The sequence below is a fragment of the Somniosus microcephalus genome, chromosome 1 (assembly GCF_052327205.1).
Source record: "Somniosus microcephalus isolate GS21.2 chromosome 1, FLI_Smic_1.0, whole genome shotgun sequence".
Lineage (NCBI taxonomy): Eukaryota > Metazoa > Chordata > Chondrichthyes > Squaliformes > Somniosidae > Somniosus > Somniosus microcephalus.
Genome location: NC_140987.1, coordinates 188,324,620 through 188,336,308, shown reverse-complemented (window position 1 = coordinate 188,336,308; position 11,689 = coordinate 188,324,620).

Here is an 11,689-nt window from a genome sequence, read left to right as displayed (position 1 = left end):
TAAACTTTCATCTCTTGTTCCTCAAGGCTAAATATGCTACCCTACATGCTGATCTCCACTTGACATTCCCACTATATTGAAATTGTGATGGGAATTTTCACCACTGTTTTTCCACAGGGACTGCCTGACTCACTGAGTATTTCCAGCTTTTTCTGTTTTTTTCAGATTTCTAGCATATGCAGTACTTTGCTTTTTGTTTCTCCATTACCATCACTGTTCTATTCAGTCCTTCAGATACATGTAGTCAACTCCTCCATACTAGGCATTATACATTCCACAGGTCTTTGCACACGCTCAAACAGATTCCACAAATTGATGGCGCACAGAATCGAGCCATCATTTGTGGGCAGTTCCTGGCTGGCACCAATACCAGAACTCAGCATCTGTTAAGAGCCTATAGCTGGTGCTCTGGCCAATTCTTGTTTCTTTGCTGCCACCTGCACTCATTCTGTGTGTTTTACCTACATTTCCCTGCTCTAAATCTCACTCTGTCTTCCTCTGAAGTGGATATTCCTGGGCTGATGCTTGTTGCAGGTTGATTGATTGGCGCTGTGTCTCGTGGTGGAGAGGACCATGAGCTGCTCCTCCACAAGCCGCCCTACAGAACAGTGGGGAAAAGCAATATTGCAATATGTAAGACACTCCCTGTAACACATTTTGGCAGCCAGCACATGCCCCGTTATGATGTGGTGCTGCCTGGTAAGTTGTCTAGTGATAGAATGTCTAAGAAACAAATTCACTGAGGGAAGCAAAAGGTACAAGAATGGGTACTAGCCGACAGATGCAGGTTGGCCATCTGCGTGCCCATCTCTAATGGACTCTATGGCTTGTTGGCCCGCTATATCAAGAGTGCGCTCCTCCAGGCAGCTTAGGGGCCTGAGTTTGGGTGTGCTCACACCAGTTGGCAGCTTGTTCCTTCTGTTGTGGGTCATTTTGTCCTGCAATCATGAGAGATTGATGAAATAATGAGTGTCTTATTCCATAGCTAAGCAAGTAACCACTGTTTCCCAAAAGAGTGCAGGAACATGCAGCATGCAAGTGGCTGTTGGGTGAGTCTTTAAAGGCCCTAAATACCATTAGTGAGAAGTTTCTTGCTGGTGTGAAAGGTGCACCGTGCATAAATATAGATTGCCTTGTGCTAGCATTAGAGAATAAAAGGGATCAACAACAAAAACTTGCATTTATATAGTGCCTTTAACACACGAACAATGACAACAGGTAAAGACCTTTTGGTCCGTTGTAATAAAATGTCCCAAGATGCTTCACAGGAGCGTTCACAAACAAAATTTGACACCGAGCCACGTAAGAAATATTACGACAGTTTGGTGAAAGTGGTTTTAGGGAGCATCTTAATGGAGAGAGGGGATTATATAGCACAGGAGGCCGCCATTTGGCCCATCGTGCCTGTGCTGGCTCTTTGGTAGAGCTATCAAATTAATCTCAGTTTCCTGCTCTTTCCCCGTAGTCCTATAAACTTATTCCCTTCAAGTATTTATCCAATTCTCTTTTGATTATTAATTTGGAATCTGCTTCCACCACCCTTTCAGGCAGTACATTCCAGATCACAACAACTCGCTGCGTAAAAAGATATTTCCTCATGTCACCTCTGGTTCTTTTGACAATCACCTTAAATCTGTGTCCTCTGGTTACTGACCCTTCTGCCACTGGAAACAGTTTCTCTTTATTTACTCTTATCAAAACATTCATGATATTGAACACCTCTATCAAATCTCCTCTTAACCTTCTCTGCTCTACGGAGAACAACCCCAGCCTCCCCAGTCTCTCCACATAACTGAAGTCTCTCAACCATGGTATCATTCGAATACATCTCTTCTGCACCCTCCCCAAAGTGTGCTGCCCAGAATTGAACACAATTCTCCAGCTGAGGCCTAACCAGTGTTTTGTAAAGGTTTAGCATAATTTCCTTGCTTTTGCAATCTATTTCTCTATTAATAAAGCCAAGGATACATATGCTTTCTTAACAGCCTTCTCAAGTTGTTCTGCCACCTTCAAAGATTTGTGTACATATATCCCCAGGTCTCTCTGTTCCTGTACCCACTTTAAAATTGTACTATTTAGCATGTATTGTCTCTCCTCATTCTTCCTACCAAAATGTATCACTTCACTGCATTAAATTTCATCTGTGCATTTCACCAGTCTGTCACTATCCACCACATTGCTTACAACATTTATGAGTTTTATACTACAGGTATCTGCAAAATTTGCTTTCGGCCCCTTAGCCAAGGCTGTATCTATGCTGCCACTGTCCCTTTAATCCCATGGGCTTTAATTTTGCTATCGTGCTGAAGACTTGTGCTCCAGAACTAGCCGTGCCTCTAGCCAAGCTGTTCCAGTACAGCTGCAACACAGGCATCTATCCGACAATGTGGAAAACTGCCCAGGTATGTCTTGTCCACAAAAAGCAGGACAAATCCAACCCGGCCAATTACCGCCCCATCAGTCTACTCTCAATCATCAGCAAAGCGATGGAAGGTGTAAGGGGTCGTTTTAATGAGCTTGTGGTGTGCGAGATCGGTTTTTGATTTCACACTGCTCGTGAGCGGTTCCGAAGCACTCCCCCCTCACCGGTTCTAGACACTGGGCTTATTGCCAGACCACCTTGATGTGTTGGCCCAACTTGTGACTCGGAAGACAAATGGATCAGGTGAGACAAGGTAAGTTTTAAATCAAAGGTATCTTTATTTTTAAGGAGAATAAAACATAGAGAATGAAGAAACAATGCAGACAAAAATCATGAACACGCCTCTCAATGGGAACTAAAATTTAACACACAAGAGTTACTTTGACTATCATAATACATCAATTCTAGATCAGCGATATAATAAAACTGGGGTGGAGAAAGCGCACGGCACAACGAAGGATGAATAACACTCCCGAATTACAAAGCCCTTAATATTAAAAACCCTCCCGTCTCGAAAGTATACCTCAACTAGATCAGCTAGGTGGAGTTGGGCCCCTATGCTCACCAGGGTTTAAAAAAACTGTCCTTGACCTTGGTGCTCCTGTATCGTCCGGGATCTCCAATCTTCCTTATGGGACCGGCTCCTGAACCTGCTCTCCTGCTCGAACTTGTAGGCCCTCTGTGCTCCTCGAACCGTAATCGAACCTCTCCACTCGCTCTGCCTTTGACCTCGTGTCTGTGTGAAAACCGTGTTTTTGTCTCTTTTCCCCCAACAGTTACTGTTTTCTTGCCCTTAGCTTGACGCCAAATCAGGGGTTTTCCTTTGTTAAAGTAATGGGCAGGCTGCTTTGACAAAAGTGGGTACTTTAATTTAATGTCTTGTAAATGAAACTAATGGGATCTGTCCTGTGTCCCTCTGAGTTTGGTACAGATAATAGGTTTTGTCTGTGCTCTGCGATTTCAGAGATGGGTTTGCGTTTTGCTAGCAATTAACACACCTTGAGGTGTAAATACTTTTGTTTTGACTTCGTTACTACTGTAACCATTTTACCATATCAATTGCAGTCAGTTCTGGAATCTTCTAATCGGTGGTGACTCAGGTTTCTGTAAGATACTGCAGTGGTATGTCCTTCTGAAATGAGTCATGTGATCTGCCAACTCCATCTTGTGTTCATAAAATGTGGCCATTTCAGGGGTTTTACAATGTAGACTGTATTTTCCTGGATTTTTGCGAATCCTACAAAGGTGTCATCGACAGTGCTATCGAGCGGCACTTACTCACCAATAACCTGCTCACTGATGCCCAGTTCGGGTTCCGCCAGGACCACTCGGCTCCCGACCTCATTACAGCCTTGGTCCAAACATTGTCAAAGGAGCTGAATTCCAGAGGTGAGGTGAGAGTGACTGCCCTTGACATCAAGGCAGCATTTGACTGAGTGTGGCATCAAGGAGCCCTAGTAAAACTGAAGTCAATGGGAATCGGGGGGAAAACACTCCACTGGCTGGAGTCTGTGGAAATATGATTTTGCCCTTACTAGTGCATGATGGGATACTTGACATCTAATGTATTTTTGTATCATTGCCGCAGGACTAAAGTCGAGTCAGCAGCAATTAACGTAATCTTCTGACCTATTGCATAAGTTAATCACAAACTGCCAGAACAATACATTGCAGAACTATTGGGTAACCGCACCACGTTTTGTACGCTTGCAAACTGAGGGGTGATAATGACATCTGATCAAAGAGTGAAAAGTTCTGTTAAAGTTAATCTCGTTCTGCATGAATACTGAAATAGCTTTGTACAGAGTTGACTAGCTAACTTTTATACATGATCATATGGAACTTGTGTTCTTCACTGTATAAATATGATAATCAGACATGAGTAAGCAAATCATTTTTGGTAACAAGATTCAGACAGAACCTCCTGACAGAATTTAATTAACTAACCTGGACTCGGCAAAGGTCCCGGCAGACTGGAAAACTGCTAATGTAACACCCTTATTTAAAAAGGGCAGTAGACAGAAGGCTGGAAACTATAGACCGGTTAGCCTAACATCTGTGGTAGGTAAAATTTTGGAGTCCATTATTAAGGAGACAGTAACAGGACATTTGGATAATCATAATTTAATAGGACAAAGTCAGCATGGTTTTATGAAGGGGAAGTCATGTTTGACAAATTTGCTGGAGTTCTTTGAGGAAGTAACATATAGGGTGGATAAAGGGGAACCAGTGGATGTAGTGTATTTAGACTTCCAGAAGGCATTTGACAAGGTGCCACACAAAAGATTATTGCTTAAGATAAAAAATCACAGGATTGGGGGTAATATTCTGGCATGGATAGAGGATTGGCTATCTAACAGAAGGCAGAGTGTTGGGATAAATGGTTCATTCTCAGACTGGCAATCAGTAACTAGTGGTGTTCCGCAGGGGTCAGTGCTGGGTCCCCAACTCTTTACAATCTATATTAACGATTTGGAGGAGGGGACCGAGTGTAACATATCAAAGTTTGCAGATGATACTAAGATGGGAGGGAAAGTAGTGAGTGAGGAGGACATAAAAACCTGCAAGGGGACATAGACAGGCTAAGTAAGTGGGCAGAGATTTGGCAGATGGAATACAATACTGGAAAGTGTGAGGTTATGCACTTTGGCAGGAAAAATCGTAGAGCAAGTTATTATCTTAATGGCAAGAAACTGGAAAGTACTGAAGTACAAAGGGATCTGGGGGTCCTGGTGCACGAAACTCAAAAGGTTAGTATGCAGGTGCAGCAAGTGATTAAGAAGGCCAATGGAATGTTGGCTTTCATTGCTAGGGGGATAGAATATAAAAATAGGGAGGTATTGCTTCAGTTGTACAAAGTATTGGTGAGACCGCACCTGGAATACTGCGTACAGTTTTAGTGTCCATACTTAAGAAAGGACATACTTGCTCTCGAGTCAGTACAAAGAAGGTTCACTCGGTTAATCCCGGGGATGAGGGGATGGACATATGAGGAGAGGTTGAGTAGATTGGGACTCTATTCATTGGAGTTCAGAAGAATGAGAGGCGATTTTATTGAAACATATAAGATTGTGAAGGGGTTGGATCGGGTGGATGTGGGGAGGATGTTCCCGATGATGGGTGAAACTAGAACTAGGGGGCATAGTCTTAGAATAAGGGGCTGCTCTTTCAAAACTGAGATGAGGAGGAACTACTTCACTCAGAGGGTGGTAGGTCCATGGAATATGCTGCCCCAAAAAGCTGTAGAAGCTACATCATTACATAAATTTAAAACAGAAATAGACAGTTTCCTAGAAGTAAAGGGAATTAAGGGTTACGGGGAGCGGGCAGGAATTTGGACATGAGTCTAGGTTCGGATCGGTCATGGCCCTGTGGGTAGCGGAGCGGGCCCAGGGGCCATGTAGCCTGATCCTGCTCCTATTTCGTGTGTCTAATTCTGTTAGATTCAGGAGATGGTTCTGTGATAGTGGATTGGCGGTTAGGATCAGATCAGCCATGATCTTATTGAATGGCGGAGCAGGCTCGAGGGGCCGATTGGCCTACTCCTGCTCCTATTTCTTATGTTCTTATGTTCTTATAACCTTGTCTGAAGATATTTCTGTCCTGCTGACCTTTTGATTGTCCTTGTGCAAACTCTTAATTTGTTTAAAATGATACAATACCATTACACGTGATTTATGGAACACTTGCTTGTTTGAGTGTATAAATATGCTGCATTCGCTGATGTCCTTTAGAGATGTTGGCCTAGCCTTTGTCCAGGCAGCTCTCTCCTTGTATACACTTGTATGCAAGTAAAATAAAGCTTTGCTTATCTGACGGTACAGTTTGTTTCAGGGTCTTACTCGGAGTCGAGACTTCGACAAGTCATACCTAGCACAAAGGAAGATGGTTGTGGTGATTGAAGGTCAATCATCACAGCCCCAGGACATCGCTGCAGGAGTTCCTCAGGGCAGTGTCCTAGGCCCAACCATCTTCAGCTGCTTCATCAATGACCTTCCCTCCAACATAGGGTCAGAAATGGGGATGTTCGCTGATGACTGCACAGTGTTCAGTGCCATTCACAACTCCTCAGATAATGAAGCAGTCCATGCCTGCATGCAACAAGACCTGGATGACGTTCAGGCTTGGGCAGATAAGTGGCAGGTAACATTCACGACACACAAGTGCCAGGCAATGACCATCTCCAACAAGTTAGAGTCTAATCACCGCTCCTTAACATTCAATGGCATTACCATCGCCGAATCCCCCACCATCAACATCCTGGGGGTCACCATTGACCAGAAACTTAACTGGACCAGCCACATAAATACTGTGGCCACAAGAGCAGGTCAGAGGCAAGGTATTCTGTGGTGAGTGTCTCACCTCCTGACTTCCCAAAGCCATTCTACCATCTGCAAGGCACAAGTAAGGAGTGTGATGGAATACTCTCCATTTGCCTGGATGAGTGCAGCTCCAACAACACTCAAGAAGCTCGACACCATACAGGACAAAGCAGCCCGCTTGATTGGCACCCCATCCATCACCTTGAACATTCACTCCCTCCACCACCAGCGTACCGTACCATCTACAAGATGCACTGCAGCAACTCACCAAGGCTTCTTTGGCAGCACCTCCCAAACCCGCAACCTCTTCCACCTAGAAGGACAAGGGCAGCAGACGCATGGGAACACCACCACCTCCAAGTTTCCCTCCAAATCACACACCATCCTGACTTAGAAGTATATTGCCGATCTTTCATCGTTGCTGGGTCAAAGTCCTGGAACTCCCTATCTAACAGCACTGTGGGAGTACCTTCACCACACGGACTGCAGCGGTTCAAGAAGGCGGCTCACCACCACCTTCTCAAGGGCAATTAGGGATGGGCAATAAATGCTGGCCTTGCCAGCGACACCCACATCCCATGAACAAATAAAAAAAAAGAACTCAATCAAGTTAGTCAAATATGATTTACCTTTAACAAATCCATGCTGACATTCATTTATTAGCTCATACATTTCTAAATGCGAATTAATTTTGTCCCTGATTATTGTCTCTCAAAATTTCCCCACCACTGACATTAGGCTGACTGGCCTGTAGTTGCTGGGTTTATCCTCCCCTTTTTAAACAGAGGTGTAACATTTGCAAACCTCCAGTCCTCTGGCAGCACCCCCATATCCAAGGAGGATTGAAAAATTGTGTTCAAAACCTCTATGATTTCCTAACTTTCTCCCTCTCGTGCTCCTGACTTTCTCTCCCTGTCACCTCCCCCCCCCCCCCGCCCCCTCAGTAGCCGAGGATGCATCCCATCCCGACCGGGTGACTTTTCTACTTTGAGAACTGCCAACCTTTTAAATACCTCTTTATTTTTATCCTATCCAGTATTGCTACTGCCTCCTCCTTTACTGCTACATTTGCAGCATCCTCTTCTCTAGTAAAGAGAGAGGCAAAGTGTGAATTAATACCTCAGCAATGCCCTCTGCCTCCACAAGATCATCTCCTTTTTGGTCCCTAATCAGCCCCACCCTTCTTTTGACTACCCTTTTACTATTTATGTGATTATAGAAGCCTTTTGGGTTCCTGTTGTGTATGTAACCGTTTACCTTTAAGGGAACTATAGAATGTAACCGTTCGCCTTTAAGAGCACTACTTTAGGGTGGCACTATCTATTGGCTCATGTATACTGTAATACCGATAGTGACCACACCAGTATATAAGGGTTGTGATACGTTAACTAGGGCAGAATCGCCCGAGCCTCTGAATAGTAAAGACGTGTTTTATTTTGTTAACAGTGGAGTCTGTGATTATTTATAATACAACCCACAGACTTAACATTGGCGACGAGTCAGGATTCGAACCCTGCGGCAGTTGTTCCACGGCAGCTTCGTCCGAAGACAGGACGTTGAAGAGAGGTTTCAATCCTCACCAGTCTGGAACCGACAGGCTGGAAGCGACAGGCATTAGGACCCTGAAGCCTCCATAACCTCGTGGGTAAGCCGCAGCGTTGGCTGCAAAGACAGGGCCACCGATCGGGAGATAAGGGCGATCGCAATCCCTGATAAGAGCCGCGGTGAAACGCGCGAGCGGGTAAGCCAGAGCCCGGGAGGGAGCGAGCAAGAGCCGCGCGAGCGGGTGAGCCAGAGGCCGGGGGCCGCTTTCAAGTGCGAGGCGCAGCCGGGCCATCGATCGCATCCGCTGATAAGGGCCGCACTCGGGCTGAAAGACAGCGTCGGGGGACGGGTGAAGACCGTCAAGCGCGGGAAAACCGCCATTGAAGTGGGCGGGGAGAGCGAGAAGCGCGGGAAAGCCGCCATTTTTCGCGGGAAAACTGCTGGGGAAGAAGGCAGAAGCGGGAAACCGCCATCTTAGAAAATTAATTAGAATTTTCAGAAACAAGAAATAAGTAAAGCAATACTTGTGGTGTTCTCAAGAAGAGAAGAAAATTAATAATAAGTAAAGAAATACTTGTGCTGTTCTCGGAAAGAGAAGAAGATGCCTAAGCGAGGAAATATTAATGATTTTAATGCTGAAATAGAAGACAGGGCCACGTATGGGGAACGCATAGGAATATATTGCGTACCCATATACGACAAGGCAATAACTTTGTTAAATTCGATGGGAGCAAAAACATACGGGCTCTTGAAACATCTAATAGCACCAGTTAAACCAGTGGACCAGACCTTCGAAGAGATCGTAGCAGTGCTGAAGGATCACTTGAACCCCACACCGTTGATACTGGCTGAACGATTTAAATTTTACGCCAGAACCCAGAGGCAAGATGAAAGCAATGCGGAATACTTAGTCGAACTGCGTAAGCTAGCGAAATACTGCCAGTTTGGAGGAAATTTGACAGAGGCGCTGCGGGACAAGTTCGTATGCGGCTTGGCCAAAGAAGGAACGCAGAAGCGACTCCTGGAGGAAAACGACCTCACACTGGACAGGGCTGTCCTCATAGCTTCATCGCACGAAGCCGCAGTGAAAGGAACGGCGGAAATGCAGCTAAAGGCGGCGGCACTCGGGGTGGACCAAATGACTGCAAGCATTTCCAAATGCTACCGTTGTGGAAAGACAACGCACGACCAGAATCAGTGCTGGTTTAAGAATCAAGAGTGCAGGAAATGTGGCAAACTGGGTCACATCGCGAAGGTATGCAGGTCCAGAAAGACCAACAAACAAAGGAAGCCACCACCACAAGAAAAGTACAACAAGGTGCATCAGGTGGCTGAAAAGAGTTCAGACGAACAAAATTCAGACTCAGACCCAAACAGCCAGGAGTTGGATAGTCTGAGAATCCACAATGTGGGTAAAGTAACTGATCTACAGACGATCTGGGTCACACTAAAAATAGCTGGAGTCCAAGTACGAATGGAGCTGGACACGGGATCAGCTGTATCAGTCATCAACCAAAAGGACTACCACCGACTATTCTCTCACATACCCTTAAGAAATACCAAGTTCGTATTACAGACATACACGGGGCATCGCGTATACCCCATGGGGAAAATAAGAGTCAAGGTGAGAGATAGGGGTAAAGTACACCCAAGAATGAATTTGTACGTACTACCTGAGGGAGGACCACCACTTCTAGGACGGGAGTGGATCAAGAAAATAGACATGGAATGGCACTACCGACAAGCAATGACGAGTGAGGACTCGGTGCAGACAAGCAGCTCAGACTCTGAGCCGGAAGACGATAAGTCCAGCTTATGTATGAAAAACAAGGTTAACATTAACTCACAGACTAAGGTTGGAAAATCGATGGCGTGCATAAAGACAGAGAATTCTGAGTCTGTTCAAGCTACAGACATATGCATTACGGAGGAACACCGGGCTCGAACTCAACGCTATTTCAAAGTACAACAACAATTAGAACAATTAAGTTACCGCCTCGTACAAGAGATGAAAACAATGAAAAAGTTCTATGACACCAAATGGGAGAGTCTGGAAAGACAACAGAACCTACTGGCTCAAGCAGAGAGCGACCATAGAGCCATCGTGACCAATTACCGATCACATCTCCCTGATGATGTTCAGGGGTTAGAATATTTGCATGATCTAGAGATACAGCAGAAGGGCAAATCACACTGCACTGAGGATTTTGTTCTGCAATTAGAGACAGAGCTAGTGCAGGCAAAGTTAAGAGAAGTTGAATCACAGGGTGCTCTTAAGGAGATGCAGAAACAAATCTTGGACATGGAAAAGAGAAACGCTTCTTTACCTGATGAGAATAATGTGGCCATGTTGCAAGAGGAGCTTATAGGGGCGAAACTGAAAGAAGCTAAGCAAAGGATGTTGGAACTTGAAACGCAGAACCAAATCAGCGGTAATCAGCTATGTCAAGCAGAGAAGGAGTGCAAGGGTCTACATGAGAAGGTGCAATATCTCTCAGCCCAAAATAAGGGACTACTCACTCAGTTAAATGAAAGTAAACGGGAAATGGCTGAGATGGACTGCAAGAATAAAGAAGAGTTGATGGCAGTGAGACTTCGAGAGGCAGATAGCATAGCAGCCTTGGCTGAACTCCAACAGGAAATTGCGAAAGAAACAAATGAAGAGGAATCTTCAGGAAGCCAGGATTTTATTCCAGTTCTTCTCTACGACTCCTTACAAGCAGAGTGCGAGAAGTTGAAAAAACAGTATGAACAGGCCCAGACTACAATTCTGGAGGGGGTTAACTCAGCAACCTCCGAAAAGCTAGTTTCGTTGGAAGTATATGAGCAACTAAAGGTTGAACATGAGCAAGAAGTCCAAAGGCTGCAGGAAATTCTTGAGGAGCTCAGAGCCAAGACAGACTCATCGGTAGAAGTTCCATACATAGATGAGGATGTAGAAGTGAAAGACATGGCAGAACTCATAAAAATATGGAAGGAAGCCCAAGACAAATATGAGGCGGCAATTACCGAGGTTGACCGACTTGAAGAACAGTTTCAACTGGGAATGGGCCCTGAACATGAGCTAGAGAGCATCGAGGCGCAACTTCTCCAAGCACTGGAAGCCAAAGTACAAGAGGAAGAGAAGATGAAAGCATTGGAGAAAATGATGGATGAAATGGAGGAGTACGCTGAATTACGTCCAGGGGAACAGGAGAATGGGGAAACAGCTACTTCAGTAGAAGGATTAAATAGCCTGATAACGAAATCCCTGAAGGAAGGGAAAGGATTGAACGCACAAATGAGGCCAGGAGGGAAGGAAGGGCAGACATCCGAGGAAGAGCAGGATGAATATGATTGCTTGAAGAAGGGTTTTGACCTGTTGAGTGACACCGAATGTTATGAGGATGTGGTCTGCCCA